Source organism: Sus scrofa, unplaced genomic scaffold (genome assembly GCF_000003025.6).
Source record: "Sus scrofa isolate TJ Tabasco breed Duroc unplaced genomic scaffold, Sscrofa11.1 Contig2540, whole genome shotgun sequence".
Taxonomy (NCBI): Eukaryota; Metazoa; Chordata; class Mammalia; order Artiodactyla; family Suidae; genus Sus; species Sus scrofa.
Window position 1 is genome coordinate 9,203 of NW_018085119.1, and position 20,568 is coordinate 29,770.

At 51.5% G+C, this 20,568-nt stretch overlaps 1 long non-coding RNA gene across 5 annotated transcripts; it reads right to left on the reverse strand.

Annotated features, from left to right (window-relative positions):
• Positions 1–657: 657 nt before the first annotated feature.
• LOC102166957 lies at positions 658–20,310 on the reverse strand. Of its 5 annotated transcripts, none has more exons than XR_002341203.1 (5): positions 12,282–14,149; positions 7,667–7,792; positions 5,159–6,059; positions 4,310–4,389; positions 658–4,193 (listed from the first exon to the last, which is right to left on the reverse strand). It is a non-coding gene; the product is annotated as an uncharacterized LOC102166957 (long non-coding RNA). The 5 variants fall into 5 exon arrangements; XR_002341201.1 differs by having other exon boundaries at positions 658–1,969; positions 4,065–4,193; positions 4,310–6,059; positions 12,282–14,146; XR_002341202.1 differs by having other exon boundaries at positions 4,310–5,252; positions 5,978–6,059; positions 12,282–14,143.
• Between the last annotated feature and the right edge of the window lie 258 nt (positions 20,311–20,568).

Below are 20,568 nucleotides of genomic sequence, written 5' to 3' on the forward strand. Positions count from 1 at the left end.
AGGGAAACAGGAGGAAAGGCTGAGAGTCAGTGTTAGAGGAGACGGCCTCCTGATGGGGCCAGAGCACAGACAAAGCCCATCTGAAACCCACTGGCTTCACCTCCAGGCTACGAGGTGTTGCCAAGAGGGGTTAGTGGGAGCGCAGGATGTGTTAAGATGGCTCACAGGGCACCACTGACTCTTTGTCACAAATAGATTCACATCAGGGAGAAGAAAGACGTGTGTTTTCTGCATCTGATGGGTAGGTCCATCCAGCTCTGGCTGCCCAGGCACCAGAGAGGTGGATGTGTTCTCTGGGGTTGGTTTGTTTCTGTTTCTCAAGGGGCAAAGACACTGGGCCCACAATATCTGTTTGAATCTTGGCCTTGCAATTACCAAGCCTGCAGCCTCTGTAAAGGCATCATGTGTCCAAAGGGGCTGGTCGTCATGAATGGAACTTGTGAAAGTGGTGCTATTTTGAGGGGCAGACAGGAATCTCTGTGCTTTATTTTTCAGGAGTTCTCCCCGAATTCTTTCTTCCCCTTCCATCTGAACCTCTATATCCTGTCTGCAATCATTGTTTCAAGGAGCACAACTAAGAGAAGATCCTGAGAGTGAAGGCAGCTGGGACTGATTTAAAGAAGGCTCTCAGTACCCAATGGTGGGGATATGTGTTGGGGTGGGGTAAGTTGGGGTGAGCACTCAGGGAGGCTGTGAGAGGGAAATACCCCAGTATCTAGATACTCGTGTGGCTCAACAGCTGAGGAGAAATGAAATCCAGCAACCCAGGCCCAAGGCCAGCGTGAAATCAAGCTGCCCAGGCCCAAGGCCCAGGTAGCTTCTAGGGTGGATGAGAAACATGTGGAAGGGCTGAGAGATGGTGTTAGACTGAAGGTCACCAGGCTGAACCCCAGCTCAGGCAGAGCCCCTGTGCAGATGCCTGGCTGAGACTCCAGGCTCAGAGCTGCAGTTGAAGGACTGTGGGACACTCAGAACATGCTCATAGGTTTGGGGCTGGAAACAGGGAGCTTCTACGGCTCTGGCCAAATGGACTCACCTCAGGGAAGGGACACAACTGTGCCCTCAGCATCTGGTGGGCATGACAAAAAATTGGTGCCCCAGGGCCAGAGTGTGACAGGCTCCCTGGATCAGCTGGCCCTGTTTCTCCAGAGGCAGACCTTTGGGTCCAGAAACAACAGTGTTAAAGATTGGACATTGATGTTTTAAGCACTGGTCTTGGGCACAGACTGATGTGACTGTCCTCTTCCTCTTCCTCAGCAAACTGAACACACAAGAGGAGAGAGTGTCATATCAGCCTGGTTTCAGAAACCTGAACATTTGAGATTCAAGCCAGGTATTTGCTTGTCCCCTCAGAGAGTCTGTCAAGTTTCTGGTCATTTATCAGAGAAACACACTGAATTTGAACCAAAGATGGGAGAGCAGAATTATGCCAATATCCTGAGGTGAAAGAAATTGGCCAGATGATAAGAGGCGCCCTGTAACCCCATTCCAGCCCCAAGCATTTCTGTGGGGTCTCGTCATACAATCGGCAACCACGTATTTCAGCCTGAAGGAGAGGAGGGTCTCCGGGGTTCTCTAGAGCCCTTTGACTAGAATGTGCTGCTCTAACAGCAACTCTGAACCCTGACAGCCTCCAACGGCAGAAGTCTGCTCTGCAGTGTCTGGGGGCACTGCCAGTGTGATTTCCTTCCTCTTCTCCCTTTCAGTGCACAGATGTACACTATGGGCTGGGGTATGACAATCTCAGAGCCAGAACTCACCCCACACCCTGAAATCATTGACACCATTTGTAAGTCATGTGAGCAGCCCCTGATCAGTCAGCACCCTTCAACCCTGGGACCCAGCATGAAACCAAGGACCATCCAGCCTTTGTAAAAGTTACCTGGTTTTAGGTAACCTCCCTGCAGCAGGTGTCTGGCTGAGGAGGGAGAGGATCAGTTGGGAGGGAAGGAAAAGCTTGAGGAGATCTCTGGAGAGAAAGAGCACAGGTATGAGCACAGTCTGCACCCAAAACCACTGTACTGACATGGCGCCTTCACAACCAGAAGGCCACCTTTCTGGAAGTACAATTCCACAGGGACCAGCCTGATTCTAGCAAGTTGTAGGGCCAAAATCCAAGCCAGGTATTTCTGGGTCCAGAGTTGTGCCTCCAAACCTCCAAGAGGACTCAGACCCGAGTTAGCCTGTCAAACTCTCTAGCCATTGGGCCACTGGACCAAGGGCCCATCACCAATCTTGCCTGGGGGCCTGAAGGTGAAGTCCAGGTGATGAAGGGGGTGGGCACTCTGGTTCTATGGTGCATCTGGTGGCCATCACTCTAACAATCTCAAGCCTCCCTCTGCCTCCCACAGAAGCCTGGGCCCCTTGCCAGCCTGATTTCCTAAGTCCTCTCCCTCACAGTGCACTGAAAGGCATGATGGGGGGGACTATCTCAGAGTCAGCCAGGGCCCTCACCCCAACTGAGACCACCCAACTCCCTGAAATCAGTCACCTTAGTAAGTTAAGGGAACCAGGTGGCCTCCATCAGCACCCTGAAGCCCTGCACCTGGCTTGAGATCAGGACTTCCCAGGCATCATTCACATTCCCTGAATTGAGGTAGGTTCCTTGACAGGGTCTCCCACAGAGGAGGAGGAGGCTCAGGTGGAACAGGAGGAAGAAGGAGGTGGAGCTCTCTAGAGAGAAAGGCACAGGGAGAAGCTGAGACCTTCCCCCACAGCACCACCACATTAATGTGCTGCATTCCTGACAAAAGCCCAGCTTTCCAGAAGCCAAATATCATGCCAGGCTGATTAACAACTCTGCATGCCCAAGATTTAAGGCAGGGGTTTCTGGGTCCAGTGATATGCTTCAAACTAGCAAAGGGCACTCAGACCCAAGGCAGCCTGTCAAACTCTCCCACCATTGGGCCACCTGATCATGCATAGATTGAACCTGAAATATGGTGGCTGAAACTTAATCCTCCTCTGAGCTGAGGTACATTGGGTTGCAGCATAGGAGGCACCAAGTACCCAAGTACAAATGTCTGCGTATGCACTTGGGCCTCCACCAACCATTTGCACTCTGAGTCTGAGACTGGTGACATGGCCATTGTGGTGAGAGTAGGTGGGGGTTGGGGAAGCTCTGCTATTGCTCCAGCTCAGGCTGGTGGACAGAGGCCCTAACAGCAAGTCTCAGCCCTTCATCTGCCTCCCACAGACGAACCCTGCTCTGCCCAGGCCTGGGGAAGCTGTCAGGTGACTTTCTTACTGCTTTCCCTCTCAGCACACTCAAATGCATGATGGGTGGGGAGAGACTGTCGCATTGTCAGCCAGGCCCCTCACCCCACCCACATTTATCCACTCCCTAAAATCAGCACCCCTCCTATTTAAGTCAGGCCAGTGGGCTTTGAATGAGCAGCCTACCTATCCAGGACTCACCTTGGAACACTAAACAACCCAGCCGTGATTCACCTTACGTGGATGGAGAGAGCTTCCTTCAAATGGGTGTCATGCAGAGGTGGAAGTGGCTCAGGGACAGTGGAAATATGAAGGTGGTGGGCATCTTTGGAGAAAAAGAGCATAGCCCACCCACCCCCAAAATACAACAGCACAGACACACCCCATTCATCACCGAAGTCCACCTTTTCAGAAGACAAACTCCCCACCAGGCTGATTCTAGAAAACTGAACATCCACCATTGAAGCCAGGTGTTTCTGGGTCCAGAGTTCTGCTTGCAAACAAGCAAAGGACACACAGACCAGAGAGCCTATCAAACTCCCTAAAGTTGGGGCCACCCAACCAAATAGGAATTGATTAGATATTTAATGGCAGAAATGTGTCCCCTCCCTGCATTGAGGCAAATGGGGCCACAATGTCAGAGGCACCATGCAAACAAACACCGGGCTCTGGGTCCCTCCTTGAGGTTCCATGCATCCCTCTTCCATCCCCTTCTGAGCCTGGAGATACAAACAGGGAGCTGCAGAGAGGCGATGAGGGGCTCTGGTGCCCTCTGGTGGACATGTGCTCTAACAGCGACTCTCAGCCCTTCCTCTGCCTCCCACAGCAAAACTCTGGTCTGCACTGACCTGGGGCACAGGCCAACAAGATGTCTTACTCCTCTTCCTCTCAGGAACACTTAAATCCACTCTTGCGGTGGGAGTAGGATTCTTCACTGTCACCCTGGATACTCAACCTTCATGACACAAGCCCACACCCTGAAATCAAAGACCCAGCTCTGTAAGTCACTTCAGCCGGCTCTGAAGTAATCGGCACCCTTAAGCCCTGGGACCCAGATATAAGCCAAGGGCCACCTAGGCTTGATTCACCTTACCTTGTTGCAGGAGCTTCCTTGGAACAGGTGTCTGGCAGAGGAGGAAGAGTCTCAGGTGGGAGGGAAAAAATAGGAGATCTCTAGAGAGAAAGAGCACAGGCGTGAGCACAGCCTGCCTCCCCAAAAGCATCAGGATGACAAAGTATATTCATGACCAGAATGCCATCTTTCTAGAAGCCCAACTCCATGTGTGCCAGCCAGGTTCCAGCACACTGTACAGCTGTAATTCTAGCCAGGTTATTCTGGGTCCAGATTTGTGCATGCAACCAAGCAGGGGACTCAGACCCCAGACAGCTTGTCATATGTCCTAGCCATTGGGGCACCAGACCATGTAGGAATTGAACTGGAGATGAGATGGCAGAACTAAGGCCAATCTCCTGAGATGAGGCCCATTGTCCAGAGACTTGAAGATGCCCGGAAACCCAGCTCCAGATCTGGGCCCTTCTGTGGATTCCACTAACCCATCTCCAACCATATATTTGAGTTTGAAAGTACACTCCTGGAGATGCAGAAGGGGCTCTGCTAGTGCTCGAGTGCCATCTGGTGGGCTGGGGCATTCACAGCACATCCCAGCTCTTCCTCTCCATCCCACAGAAGAACCCTGCTCTGCCCTGGCCTGGGGCTCTTGCTAATGGGATTTTCATGCCCACATATCTCTAGACCCCCTCAGATGCACTACATATGATGGAGTGACAATCTCAGTCAGCCAGGCCAGTCACCACACCCAACTTTATCCAACTTCCTGAAAGAAGCAACCCTCCTATTTAAGTTAGGACAGTAAGCCTTTCATCAGCAGCCTTCCTTCCTGGCACTCAGCTTGGACTCCTAAACAACCCAGCCATGACTCACCTTACATGGATTTAGACAGGTTCCTTCAAATGGGTGTCCCACAGAGGCTGAAGCAGCTCAGCTACAGAAGGAAGACAGAGGCTTTGGGGGAACTCTGGAGAGAAAGAATCAAACCATAAGCACAGATCACACCCTGAAAGTGTAGACATACAACCTTAACACCCTGAAACTCAGGTTTCTAGACTTGAAACACCCTGCCACGCTGATTTGAAAGCTGCATGTCCAGGATTGAAGCCATGTTTCTCTGGGTCCAGCCTCCAAACAAGAAAAGGACCCTTAAGACCCCGGAGAGCCAGTCAAATTCACTAATACTCTGGCTGCCTGACTGGCAGGAATTGAATTAGATACCTGAGGGCAAAATTCCATCCTCTCACTGAATGGAGTCCCATTGGGCTGCAGTATCAGAGCACCATGAAAACAAACCCCAGGCTCTGGGCACCTCCTTGGGATTCCATGGGTCCCTTTCCAATCCCCTTCTGAGCCTGGAGATGCAGAGAGATGCAGCAGGCTCTGCTGGTGCTCTGTCACCCTCTGGACGACATGTCCTATAAAAGCAACTCTCAGACCTTCCTCTGTGTCCCGCAGCAAATGTCTCTGTGTGCCCTGGCCTGGGGCAATTGCCAGCATGATATTCTTCCTCCACTCCCTGTCAGGTGCACTGTCACAGTCAGCCAAGACCCTCACCCAACACACCACCACCCCACACCCTGAAATCCACTCCATTTTGTAAGTCATGAGAGCAGGCTCCACATTGACCAGCACCCTTCAGGCCTTGGATCCAGCGTGAAGCCAGGGATGACCCAGATTTATATACATTACCCAGTTTCTGGTCAGTTCCATGCACCAGGAGACTCCTAGGGGGGGAAGAGACTTGGGTGTGAGGGAAGAAGTTTGAGGAGATCTGGAGAGAGAAAGAGCATGGGTATGAGTGCAGCTTGCCCCCCAAAAGCACTGGGTTGACACAGTACACTCACAACGAGAAGGCCAGCTTTCTAGAAGCTCAACTCTATGTGGACCAGCCTGACATGAGCAAACTTGAGAGCCAAAATTCATGCCAGGGAATTCTGGGTCCAGCGGTGGACCTTCAAACAATCAAAGGGGACTCAAATTTGAGACAGCCTGTCGAACTCTCTAGGCATTGGGCTACCAGACGGTGAGGGAATTTACCTGAGATGTGATGGCATTACTCCATCCCCTCTTCTGAGAGGAGGGACATTGTCCAGAGACTTGGAAATGCCCTATAACCAGGCCCCAGCTCTGGGCACCACATTGGGCTTCCACCAACCTATCTCCAACATATATTTGAGTCTTAAGTGGCAGCCAGGGAGCTATGGAGACTCAGGCGAGGGGAGAGGGAGTTTACACTGGTGCTCTGTCACCATCTGGTGGACATGTGCTCTAATCGCAATTCCAAGCCCTTCTGCCTCCTCAGCAGAACCCTGCTCTGCTCTGACCTGGCACACCTTCCAGCAAGACTTTTTATTCCTCTCACTCTCTGCCTACTGAAACACATGACAAGTGGGTTATGACTGTCTCAAGGGCATCAGGGCAATTTCCCACAGGCATGACACAACCCCACTCCTTGAAATCAGCCCCCCCCACATCCCTATTGAAATCAAGTGAGCAGTTTTTGACTCAGTAACTGTCAACTTTGGACCCAACTTGAAATCAAGATCACCCAACCTTTTTCATATCACCTGGATTTGGGTGGGTTCCTTGTCACTGGATTCAGTAGAGGCTAACATGGGAGGGAAGGAGGGGGGTGTGGAGGAGATCTCTGGAGAGAAAAGGCACAGAGACCAGCACTGTACATCCCAAGATAACTGCCATTTGGATCATCTGGTCATATTCATAACCTGAAGTCCACTTTTCCAGAGGTCAAGCTGCACTCCATCGTGATTCTAGAAAACTGCACACCCAAGCCTCAAACCAGGTACCTGTGGATCCAGAGATCTGCCTCCAGACAGTCAGAGGGCACTCAGAACCCAGGCCAGTCTACCAAAGTCTCTAGCCTTTGGGCCAAGTGACCAGGAAGGAATTACCATAGATGTGATGGCAGACTTATTTCCCCACTCTCAGAGGAGGCTAAATGGTCCAGAGGTTCAGGGGCAAAATGTACCAAAATGGAAGGCTCTGGGCACCTCCTTGTGGTGCCAGGGGCACATTTCCAACCTTGCCCCTGAGCCTGAGGTGAGGTCTGTAACCTCAGGGGAGGGGCTCTGCTGGTTCCCTGCCCCCATTTGGTGGTAATCTGCTCTAATAGCCACTCCCAGGCCTTCTCCAGCAGAATCCAGGTCTGCACCGGCCTGGGTAGATTCCAGCCTGATTTCCTGATTCCTCTCCCTTGCAGTGCACTGAAATGCATGATGGGCAGGCATAGGACTATCTCAAAGTTGGTCAGAGTACTCACCCCAACTGAGACCATCCCACTCCCTAAATCAGACACCCTAATTGGTAAATCAACAGAGCCGACTGGCCTCAATCAGCACGCCTCAGCCCTGCGCCCACCTTGAGATCCAGAATCCCAGGCTTCATTCACTTGATCTGGCACAAAGTAGGTTTCTTGGCACAAGGGTCCCCCGAAGAGGCGTAGGTGGCTCAGGTGGAGTGGGAAAGAGGAGGATGTAGAGATCCCTAGAGTGAAAGGGCATAGGGACAGGCTGAGATCTGCCCCCAGTATACAAGTGCATTGATATGCTGCATTCATAACAAAAGGCCCCAGTTTCTAGAAACCAAATTTCACAGCATCCTGATTCCAAAACACTTATGTTTTGGAATTTCTGGGTCCAGTGTTGTACTTCAAACAAGCAATGGGCACTCAGGCCCCAGGGAGCCTGACAAACTCTCTAGATATTGGGCCACATGATTGTCCAGAGATTGAACCTGAGATAGGGTGGAAGAAACTCAGTCCTTCTCTGAGTTGAGGCACACTGGTCCACGGTGTCCACTGAACCATGTACCCAAAGGAAAATATCTGAACGTATTGGGCCTCCACCAATCCCTTTCCACTCTGAATCTGAGCCTGTCGATGCAGCCATGGAGCTGTGGAGGGGATGTGGTTGGGTGGGGCAGGAACTCTGCTCTCACTCTGGCACCATCTGCTGGGCAGGGGCCCTAACACCAAATCTGACTCCCTCAGAAGAACCCTGCTCTACATTCGCCTGGAATACTTGCAAGTGAGATTTTCTTTTCTTTTTTTCTTTCTTTCCTTCCTTCCTTCCTTCCTTCTTTCTTTCCTTCTTTCCTTCCTTCTTTTTCTTCCTTTCTTTTCTTTCTTCCTTTTTCTTTTTTTTCTTTCCTTCTTTCCTTCTTTCTTTCTTCTTCCTTCCTTCCTTCCTTCCTTCCTTCCTTCCTTCCTACCTTTCTACTTTCTCTCTCCTAGTCTCTCTTCTCTCTCCTTCCTTCCTTCCCTTTCTTGCTGTCTGCCAGAGGCCAGCTCCAGCAGCCAGGGAGTATACATCCCAATCAGAGATGGACAGCTTAGGCAAAAGAACGGAGACAGCCTCTTTGTCCCTTCTTTTAGGGCGGTGGACTGCTCAAATTTTATTTGCATAAATGGTTAATTATATAGAGAGTTTTTCACTACAAATTAGTTCATAGTGTTAAAAGTACATTGGTTAACTATTAGACCTTGTTTTTTGGTCACATAGTACAGCAGCAATATGTCATGTTTTAAAATCTTTAATCTAACTAAATTTAGTGAGAACAATTCAAGGACAAACAGACACACGTATTATGTGGGAAAGAGGAGACCCAGTACAAACCATCTCATGGCCAGCTAGTTCCCACAAGCTGAAGAAGTTATAAACACAAAAAAATCCTGTCTTTAGAATAGTGTCTATCTTCAAAGTGTCCTTGGCAGGGAGACAGTGTGAGAAAATACAAATCAACTTAGCCAGCTGCCACTAAAACTTTCTAAAGACAAGGACAAAACTCACAGCTGGGTTTCTTTTGATCAAGAATAATATATGTCTCACTTTTATGAACCTCATTAAACTAACTCTAAAGTTTACTGTATAACTGGTTAGTAGATAAACACTATGTTTCATCAAGTTGGATTTAAATAGGGGAGAGTCCCATAGAATGAAATTCTTATTATAGTAATTTTGTTAAATCACAAATCACCACAGGAAAATAAGAATGGAAAATAAGAATAATAAGGAAATAATCAGGACAGCCTGAGGAAACCTGAATAACAAATAAAACAACAGGAAAGAGTAGGTCACCTGAGAAACAATCCATGTTCTCTGGTGCAAACATGGAAATTGTTTTCCCAAGAAAGCCCCAATTCTTTTTCATCAATATCAAAATGAGAGCTGTGTAACCTGAGGCCTGTCCTCAGCTTGTACCACACAGGCAGGCTTTCATCCTGTCCAGAGGACAACCTTTGCCATGTACCATTCAGGTGAGCTCCCTTCCCTGGTTAGGAACCTGCCTTCAGGTATTTTTTGCCATCAGGCAAGGTCTTTTTTTTGAGTCCTAGCATCGCCTTGGCTCCCCGCAGCTGTCATTCTGTCTATTCTAGGGACTACGCTGGTGGCATATGGAGGTTCTCAGGCTAGATGTCTAATTGGAGCTGTTGCTTCTGGCCTACGCCAGAGCCACAGCAACAGGGGATCTGAGCAGCATCTGCGACCTTCACTACAGCTCATGGCAATGCCAGATTCTTAACCCACTGAGCTCCTCACTAAGGGGTCAAAACCATAAACTTGTGGTTCCTATTCAGATTTGTTAACCACCGAGCCACAACAGGAACTCCTCACAAGTGAGATTTATTTCCTCCACTCCCACTCATCACACTCAAATGCACGATATACAGGGCATGACACTCTCACAGTTTTCCAAGCCACTCAACCCACATTACTTTAGCTCACTCCCTGAAATAAACAACCCTGCTATTTATGTCAGGGCAGCAGGCTTCCAATTGGCAGCCTTCCTCCCTGGGAGTCTGCTTGGAGTCCTCAACAACCCAACTGTGATTCACCTTACATGGATTGAGAGAACTTCCTTCAAATACTTGTCTTGAAGAGGCTGCAGAAACTCAGGCAAGTGCAGAGGGAAGATGAAAGTTGTGCAGAAATCTGGAGAGAAAAACCCAGCCATGGGTACAGCCCATGCCCCCAAAACCACCACAGGTGGACACTGCATTCATGACCAGAATCCCAGCTTTCCAGAAGCCAAACTCCCCACCAGGGTTATTTGAACGATCTGCAAGTCTAACATTGAAGCCAGGTGTTTCTGGGTCCAGAATTGCTGCCAAACAAGCAAAGGACACTCAGACCCCAGGAAACTTGTCCATTTCTCTAATCTTGTGGCCACCCCAACAGAGCAAAATTCAATTAGACTTGTGGTGGCAGAACTCTGTCCCCTCAATGAGTTGAGGCCAATTGAGCACAGGGTGAGCGGTACCAGGAACACAAATGCCAGGCTCCAGGAATCACCCTTGAAGATCCATGAGTGAAACTCCAATTCCTTCTGAGCCCAGAGATACAAACAAGCAGGTACATAGTGCTCCGCTCTGCTCTGGCGCCCGCTGGCGGACAAATGCTCGAACAGCAGCATCTCTCAGACCTTCCTCTGCCTCCCTCAGCAGAAGCCTCATCTTCTCTGGCCTGGGGCACTTGTCAGCAGGATGTCCTTACTGTTCTCCCTTTTGGAGCAATGAAACACACTATGGGCTGGGGTATGACTATCTCACATTTGGGAAAGACACTCACCCCCCATGACATTACCACACAAACTGAAATCAATGACCCCACTTAATAAGACATGTAAGCAGGCTCTGAAAAAATCAGCTCTCTTAAGCCCTAGGAACCAGCATGAAACTAAGAACCACCTGCCTTTATTCACATTATCTTGTTGCAGATATCTTTGTTTCCAGTGTCTGGCAAAGGATGAAGAGTTTCAGGTGGTAGGGAATAAAAAGCATGAGGAAATTTCTAGAGAGGAAGGGCATGGGTATGAGCACAGCTTGACCCCAAAAACAACTGGGATGACACAGTGCACTCAAAATAAATACATATACCTGGAAGCTCAATTTCACAAGGACCAGCCTGATCCTAGCAAACTGTATGGGCAAAAAGCAAGCCAGGTGTCTCTGGGTCCAGAGTTGTTCCAGGAGGAGTTCCCATTGTGGAGCAGTGGAAATGAATCCGACTTGTAACCATGAGGTTGCAGATTCTTTCCTTGGCCTCACTCAGTGGGTTAAGGATCTGGCATTTCTGCAAGTCGTGGTGTAGGTCACAGACATATTTTGGATCCCATGTTGATGTGGCTGTGGTATAGGCCAGCAGCTGTAGCTCCAATTTGACCTCTAGCCTGGGCACTTACAAGTGCTGTGAATGCTGCCCTAAAAAGCAAAAAACAAAGAAACAAAGGAGACTCAGACCCAAATCAGCCTGTCCAATTCCCTAGCTATTGGGCCATCTGAGCAGTGAGGAAGTGAACCTGACATGCATTGCAGAACTATGACCCTTTTTTTGAGATGAGACAAATTTTCCAGAGATTTGGAGGTGCCCTGAAACCCAGAACCAGCTCTGGGCACCCTTTTGGCTTCCACAGTCCATCTCCAACTTTATATGTGAATCTGAAGGTCCAGAAAGGGAGGTTGCAGGTGGGTATCTGCTGGTTCTCTAGTGTCATCTGTTGTGACATGGGCTCTAACAGCAGCTCCCAGCCCTTCCTCTGCATGCCTCAGCAGAACCCTGCTCTGCTCTGGCCTGCTGCTCCTGCCAGTGAAATTTCCTTCTCTCCCTCTCTGCCTACTGAAATACATTATAGGTGTGGTTATGACTATCTCAAATTCAGCAGGGCAATTATCCCCACACTGACCCACACCCACTCTTTAAACTCAGACAATATACACACCTTTGGAATCATGCATGTAGTATTTGAATCAGGCAGCACCCTTCAGGCCTGGAACCAGCTTGAAACCAAAGATCATCCAGCATTTCTACACATTACCTGGATTTGGCTGCATTCTTTGTCACTGGGGTTGACACAGGAGGAAGAGGCTCAGGTGGCAGGGAATAATGAGCTTGTGGAGGAGAAGATTTCTGGAGAGAAAAGGCCCAGGGAAGATCACAGACCATCCCAAAGAAACACAGTTTTTAAACACTTCTACCTTGCACAACCAGAAGCCAAGTGTTCCTGAAGTCAAGCTTCACTCGCCAATTCTGGAAAAGAGTCTCAAGCCAGGTATTTCTGGATCAGCCATACCTCTCTGTTCAAACCCCCATGCTCATGTAGAAAGACAAGAAGGAAATTTCCCCCAGGCTCCTGATGGAAAAGAGCACAGGGATTAGCCCAGCTGACCACCCTAATGCCACCAAAGTCCCCCGCTGATTCTTCAGCACCACCTTCTTTCTCCACTACATCAATCCCTGATGGTCAGCAGCTTGAAAATGGCCAGCTCTCAATAAAAAACCAATGCTGTGTGTGTGTCTTGGGGCCTGCCTCTAGAGGCACACAAGGCATGCCAAAACCCAGGGAATGCTTCAAGCATTCAAGGCCACTGGCATCCAACCAGGCTGCCAATCCACCTCCAAATCCTGAAGGGACTCCTGTGCCATCTGCCTGACATGAGGCATCTTGGGGAGGAGAGACCCTGGTGCCCAGGAAACACCCAAAAATCTTCTGCTTGCTTGCTGTGGGTTCCAGTCAAGACACCATCAGTTCCATCTCTGAGCCTGCACATTTTGAGCCTTGGAGCTGTAACCTGTTAGAGCCTCAGAGCTGCACCTGCGGCCAGAAGGGACTCTGGCGCCCTCGTGTGGACATTGGCTCTAACAGTCGCTCTTGGGATTTCTTCCTCTCTCTGACTCAGCACTCCCCAGGGCTTCAATTCTGTGGCCCATATGCAGGTTGGGTCTCCATCCCCTGCTTTCAGGAAAGACAAAGAAGTGCCCTTCCATGTGGGCTATTTCTCTCTTAAAGTCTTTCAGAGCCTGGAGGCCATGCCTGGCTGTGTCAACCCTCTTCTCCCGACTAGTGATGTGATTCCAGCCTTCTTCCATTTTTATATAGCCCTGCACTTATGTATTTATGAATATAGGTGTGTGGTTATGCAACGTTTGATTTTTTTCATAATTTCCAAACTGTGATTCTTTCATTCACAGAGTAAAATCTGTCCTTATTTCCTAATTTTTTTTTTGTTTGTTTTGCTCTTTCCCTCTGTCTTTCTAAATGTATTGACCCTAGCTGGAGGATACATGAAGTATCTCCCCATCGGTGTTATAAAGTCACAGTGTTTACCAAACCAACCACAGTGCTAAAAACAGAATTTCTACTGAGGGGGCAAGAAGGGATCTCTAGGAGAGCTTTCTTTTTGACAGTCCATATACCATCCTGAATATGCCAATCTGGCTTTAGGTCACGTTTTCATACAAGATGCATAGAAAGAAGAGAAGAGGCTCCCACGGAAAGAAAAGGATGGAGTTTCATGAGACCTCTTGAGAGACAATTCTCTCAATTGCTCTCCAAAATATGACAGTTTTTGCATCTGACCATGTACACGGCACAGGTACTTTATACACATCCCAAAACCCAGCCCAGGATGGGCTTCCAGAATTAACAGTTCAACAACTGATACCAAACAAAAGAAACACACAACCAACAACTCAAATGAAAAAAAGGGGGAAAGACCTGAATAGAACTTTCCCACAACCAGATATATACAGGGCATCCAGCACTGGGACAAGGAACACCATCGCTCATTCATAGAGAATAGAATAACCAATTTAAGAGTACCCAGCTAAAAAAAGGGGGGGACAAGAAAATGCCATTGGCAGCCACATAGATAATAAGACAAACTCTCATGCTCAACAAAATATGTCCAAAACTGCAAGACATAGAGTTCCTGCTGCTTATCACAAGGATGTATAACTAGCCACACTATTTGGAAGCAAAAGGAGGATAATGTAAGGAGGTATATGTTCATACACGTATGATGGGATTGCTTTACGATCACATGAATCAGTGATAATTGATAATAATAAATGATATAAAAAACCAACAATATTAGCAGCTCAGGGACCCTCAGAGAAGGTGTACCTAACTTGTATGAAATTTCTGTAAAAACATTATTTTTATTTTTTTACATCCCCAGTTATTTTTCTGTACCCATGTGTGACATGCAGATACCAACAGTCCAGGAAATGAATCCACTCCTACACTGGACCCCCCAGGCTTGACATAAAACCTTATTCCACCTGAGATATTGGGTCAGAATAGCCTTTATGACTGCTTTACCTATCCATTCACTGAGATTTCTGCAGAGATATCTATGATATATATCTGTGTTAGTGTGTGTATATATATATATATATATATATATATATGAAGACATTTATATTTATATATGTATATATGAATTAACTGACTACATTATCAATTCAGCTCATTGTTCACAATATCTGCTTCTATAAATGGATTGGGTGACACTTGCGACATGGGATGATGTCTGGCTAAAGTGTGATCTGCCAATGCAGCTCTTGCAACAGCCAGAGCAGTAAAACAAACACATTATAAACCCAAGCGACGAGGAGGGAACTCCATATCAGACTGCTGGGTGATACTAATCATCCCAGATTAATTCATCAATAATGGCTTTGGATTCCATATTCCGTGCCATTAGGTCTTGCCTCGATTCTTTCCTTCTGGCTTGGTTCATCTGGCCAGGTCTCGCTTTCTCCCTTTGTTTCCAAACGCTCTTGACCCCACCTGGAGTGTGCCTGCTCTGGATCCCCATTTGTGCTTCCCAAGGCACAGAGTCTCCCAACCACACAAAACCGACCCAATCAGCCCTTCTCCCCAGGCGGCCGGAAGGAAGCTCAGGCAGAGCTTTGGTGGATCCGTCAAGAGAGCGGCCTGCATAGGCCCGGCCTGGCTCGAGCTCCCATCATCTCACCAGGTGCGTAGAAAGAAGAGCCGAGCCTCCCTGGGAAAGACAAAGGGAGGTTCCTGAGCCCTCTTGAGACACAAGGCCCAGCGCCTGGCACTGCTGCTCTCCCAATTCGCTCTCCCTTTGGGCACCACCCGGGGAAGCCTCACAGCCCCTCGATGCGCATCCCAAAACCCAGGTCACCCTGGGCTTCCACACGGATCAGCTCCAGCACGGAACCCAGGCACGAGAACAGAAACCCACCCGCCCAGGCCACAGGTGGGGAGGGGGCCTGAAGAAACACTGCCAAATCCACATAGCCAGCCGGCAGCCAGCACCAGACAAAGGAACACCATCACGCATGCCTAGAGAAGTCCAAACCCCAACCAGCTCGACAGTCCTCCTCAGCCCTGTCCCCATGGCCATCCTGAGGACGCCTTTCCATGACAACCCCTGGGCAGGCTGTGCAAAAGAAGGGGCCCTCCCACCGGGTGGGCGTGGACGTCCGTTGGTTCAACCGCGATGGACCACAGGATCCAGGGCCTCCCCAAAAGAACCCTGGAACCACCGTCAGACCCAGCGCTACCCCTCACGGCCATAGACCCAGACAAAGGGTCTCTTCTCAGCGCGAAACGCCCCACTCCGTTCAGGCAGCCCTCTTCCCGAGAGCAACACATGGAAAGACGTTCGATGTCCATGGACAGATGCTTGGCTGAGCAAGCAGCTGTCCTTCGCCCCAACACAAGCGGACTCAGCCATCAACCTGCGCAGAAAACGGTGCCATGGGCAGCCACAGTGTTGCGGAGAGAAATGCTCACACGAAATGAAAGAGGTCTGGGAGGGAGACACACAGCCCATGGGAAGCCCCTGCCCTCTCCCATCTCACCAGGGACACCCAGGAACGGTCTTCCAGGAAAGCAAGCCCTGGACTGCCATCCAGATGGTGCTTGCCAAATGGGAGGGCGAGGCTGTGGGAATGCCTGGCATTGGGGAGGTCCGAGATCCAAACCCTTGCCCTGGACGGGGGTGCCACAGCCCTCCTTCCATGGAGCAGATGCTACGAGGTCTAGTCCCTCTTCTTGGAACCCAAGGGAGGCGAAGGGGAGCCAAACAGGATGGATAGCCATGGCCGATGGGATCCCTTTGTTGGGAAACTGCAATGGATCCACTTCGCTCAGCGACCAGCCAAAAGGAGTCCTGACCATTCCACCCCAACACAGGAGCGTCTCAGCGCTCCCCACAGAAGGTGTCCCGCTCGGGAGTGCTGCCCCTCGGGAAAAGAGACGGGCCGAAGGACTCCGTGCATCCCGTCCAGATTGCCGAGCCTAGCCCATCGGACCCAACCGAATTCCCTGGCGAGGAGGAAGTGATGAGGATAAAGACATGCTTCGTCTGGAGTGGATTGACTTGCCCAGGTGTTCTCCTGCACCCGTGTGCGGCATGCAGATCCACTCTGCTCGGCAAAAGCATCCACTCCCAGGCTGGCCATCCCCAGGCTGGCACTTCCAACCCACTCCCACCCAAGCTATTGGCTCACGAGAGACGTAGGATGGATTTGTCAATCCCCGTCCTAGCTATTGTTTCCTACTCTATCTGCATGCGTATGCGTGTGGGTGTGTTTGGAGAGGAGAGAGAGAGAGAGAGAGAGGGACGGAGAATGAGAGAAGGGAGAGAACGAGAGATGGACCTTCACTCATTTCTGGATCCATTCAGCTCATTCATTTCAATGCCTCTTATTCCTTGTCCATGGATTTGGGTGCCCCGTGCCACACGGAGATGTGGTCTAGCCAGAGGGGGATCGCCCAGTGCAGCTCTTGCCCCAGCCAGCCACAGCAGGGACCAGGAGAGCCTCTGAAGCTTGGCAGCCACGTGGGAACTCCCCTGAGAGCTTGCTGGAGGAGACCAATCAAGAGTCCTTAACGCATCAGACCTGGTTTCAATCAGGCCTCCATAGCCTGGCACCCTGCTGCCAAGAGAGGCTCTTCTCAAAACGACACAAGGACATTTCCCTCAGCCTCCTCAGTGTGTGTGTGTGTGTGTGTGTGTGTGTGTGTGTGAGAGAGAGAGAGAGAGAGAGAGAGAGAGAGAAAGAGAGAGGGAGGGAAACAGGCGGATGAGCCCAGCTACCAACACTCTTGCCCCCGAAGCCCCCCATGGATTCCTCAGCACCACACTCCTTCTCACCTACCTGAAGCCCTGATGCGGAGGGCTTGACCAGGGCCAGCTGGCGGCCCAATCCTGAGGCTGTGTGTGACTGGGCACCTGCCTCGAAGGAACCCCAAGCACGCCAAAGCCCAGGACCTGTTTCAAGCCTTCCAAACCCACTGCCACCCAACCAGGCGGCCAACCCACCTCCAAATCCGGAAGGCACACCTCCGCCCTGCGCCTGACAGGAGGGGTCTCGGAGGAGACAGTCCCTGGTGCCCAGGAAACCCCTGCACATCCTCGGAGTGCCTGCTGTGGGTGCGTCCCGCTCAAGCCTCCATCCGCCCCCGCCCCCGACCTGGAGCCTGCGCCTTTGGAGCCTTGCCACTCCCACCTCTTCGAGCCTCAGAGCTGCACCTGGGGCCGGGAGGGGCCCTGGCGCCCTCGTGTGGACATAGGCTCGAACAGCCCCTCTCAGGCTGGCCTTCTCTCTCGGGCTCAGCAGTCCCCGGGGCTGCTTGGGCTGGGGCCCAGACGAGGCTGGGGGCTCCATCCCCCGCCAAGAAGGGCCCTTCCACCTGGGCTCTAGCTCCCTCTCTCAAAGGCGTTCTTCGTGCCGATGCCCACCTAGGCCATGCCTCGCCGTGGAAATCCTGAGCTCCCAATCCATCAGGGTGTGCCAGCCTGCTACCGGGTGGATAGAGCCTGGCCCATATGGAGTTAGGAAGACAGGTGTGGAAGGATGGAACGAGTCGTTTTCCCCCTTCATCATGCCCCTGGGATTCCACACTCCTTGCCATGAGGTCTTGCCTCGATTCTTTCCTTCTGGCTTGGTTCATCTGGCCAGGTCTCGCTTTCTCCCTTTGTTTCCAAACGTTCTTGACCCCACCTGGAGTGTGCCTGCTCTGGATCCCCATTGGTGCTTCCCAAGGCACAGAGTCTCCCAACCACACCAAACCGACCCAATCAGCCCTTCTCCCCAGGGAGCCGGAAGGAAGCTCAGGCAGAGCTTTGGTGGATCCGTCAAGAGAGCGGCCTGCATAGGCCCGGCCTGGCTCGAGCTCCCATCATCTCACCAGGTGCGTAGAAAGAAGAGCCGAGCCTCCCTGGGAAAGACAAAGGGAGGTTCCTGAGCCCTCTTGAGAGACAAGGCCCAGCGCCTGGCACCGCTGCTCTCCCAATTCGCTCTCCCTTTGGGCACCACCCGGGGAAGCCTCACAGCCCCTGGATGCGCATCCCAAAACCCAGGTCACCCTGGGCTTCCACACGGATCAGCTCCAGCACGGAACCCAGGCACGAGAACAGAAACCCACCCGCCCAGGCCACAGGTGGGGAGGGGGCCTGAAGAAACACTGCCAAATCCACATAGCCAGCCGGCAGCCAGCACCAGACAAAGGAACACCATCACGCATGCCTAGAGAAGTCCAAACCCCAACCAGCTCGACAGTCCTCCTCAGCCCTGTCCCCATGGCCATCCTGAGGACGCCTTTCCATGACAACCCCTGGGCAGGCTGTGCAAAAGAAGGGGCCCTCCCACCGGGTGGGCGTGGACGTCCGTTGGTTCAACCGCGATGGACCACAGGATCCAGGGCCTCCCCAAAAGAACCCTGGAACCACCGTCAGACCCAGCGCTACCCCTCACGGCCATAGACCCAGACAAAGGGTCTCTTCTCAGCGCGAAACGCCCCACTCCGTTCAGGCAGCCCTCTTCCCGAGAGCAACACATGGAAAGACGTTCGATGTCCATGGACAGATGCTTGGCTGAGCAAGCAGCTGTCCTTCGCCCCAACACAAGCGGACTCAGCCATCAACCTGCGCAGAAAACGGTGCCATGGGCAGCCACAGTGTTGCGGAGAGAAATGCTCACACGAAATGAAAGAGGTCTGGGAGGGAGACACACAGCCCATGGGAAGCCCCTGCCCTCTCCCATCTCACCAGGGACACCCAGGAACGGTCTTCCAGGAAAGCAAGCCCTGGACTGCCATCCAGATGGTGCTTGCCAAATGGGAGGGCGAGGCTGTGGGAATGCCTGGCATTGGGGAGGTCCGAGATCCAAACCCTTGCCCTGGACGGGGGTGCCACAGCCCTCCTTCCATGGAGCAGATGCTACGAGGTCTAGTCCCTCTTCTTGGAACCCAAGGGAGGCGAAGGGGAGCCAAACAGGATGGATAGCCATGGCCGATGGGATCCCTTTGTTGGGAAACTGCAATGGATCCACTTCGCTCAGCGACCAGCCAAAAGGAGTCCTGACCATTCCACCCCAACACAGGAGCGTCTCAGCGCTCCCCACAGAAGGTGTCCCGCTCGGGAGTGCTGCCCCTCGGGAAAAGAGACGGGCCGAAGGACTCCGTGCATCCCGTCCAGATTGCCGAGCCTAGCCCATCGGACCCAACCGAATTCCCTGGCGAGGAGGAAGTGATGAGGATAAAGACATGCTTCGTCTGGAGTGGATTGACTTGCCCAGGTGTTCTCCTGCACCCGTGTGCGGCATGCAGATCCACTCTGCTCGGCAAAAGCATCCACTCCCAGGCTGGCCATCCCCAGGCTGGCACTTCCAACCCACTCCCACCCAAGCTATTGGCTCACGAGAGACGTAGGATGGATTTGTCAATCCCCGTCCTAGCTATTGTTTCCTACTCTATCTGCATGCGTATGCGTGTGGGTGTGTTTGGAGGAGAGAGAGAGAGAGAGAGAGAGAGAGAGAGGAGAATGAGAGAACGAGGGAGAGAACGAGAGATGGACCTTCACTCATTTCTGGATCCATTCAGCTCATTCATTTCAATGCCTCTTATTCCTTGTCCATGGATTTGGGTGCCCCGTGCCACACGGAGATGTGGTCTAGCCAGAGGGGGATCGCCCAGTGCAGCTCTTGCCCCAGCCAGCCACAGCAGTGACCAGGAGAGCCTCTGAAGCTTGGCAGCCACGTGGGAACTCCCCTGAGAGCTTGCTGGAGGAGACCAATCAAGAGTCCTTAACGCATCAGACCTGGTTTCAATCAGGCCTCCATAGCCTGGCACCCTGCTGCCAAGAGAGGCTCTTCTCAAAACGACACAAGGACATTTCCCTCAGCCTCCTCAGTGTGTGTGTGTGTGTGTGTGTGTGTGTGTGTGTGTGTGAGAGAGAGAGAGAGAGAGAGAGAGAGAAGAGAGAGAGAGAGAAAAGAGAGGGAGGGAAACAGGCGGATGAGCCCAGCTACCAACACTCTTGCCCCCGAAGCCCCCCATGGATTCCTCAGCACCACACTCCTTCTCACCTACCTGAAGCCCTGATGCGGAGGGCTTGACCAGGGCCAGCTGGCGGCCCAATCCTGAGGCTGTGTGTGACTGGGCACCTGCCTCGAAGGAACCCCAAGCACGCCAAAGCCCAGGACCTGTTTCAGCCTTCC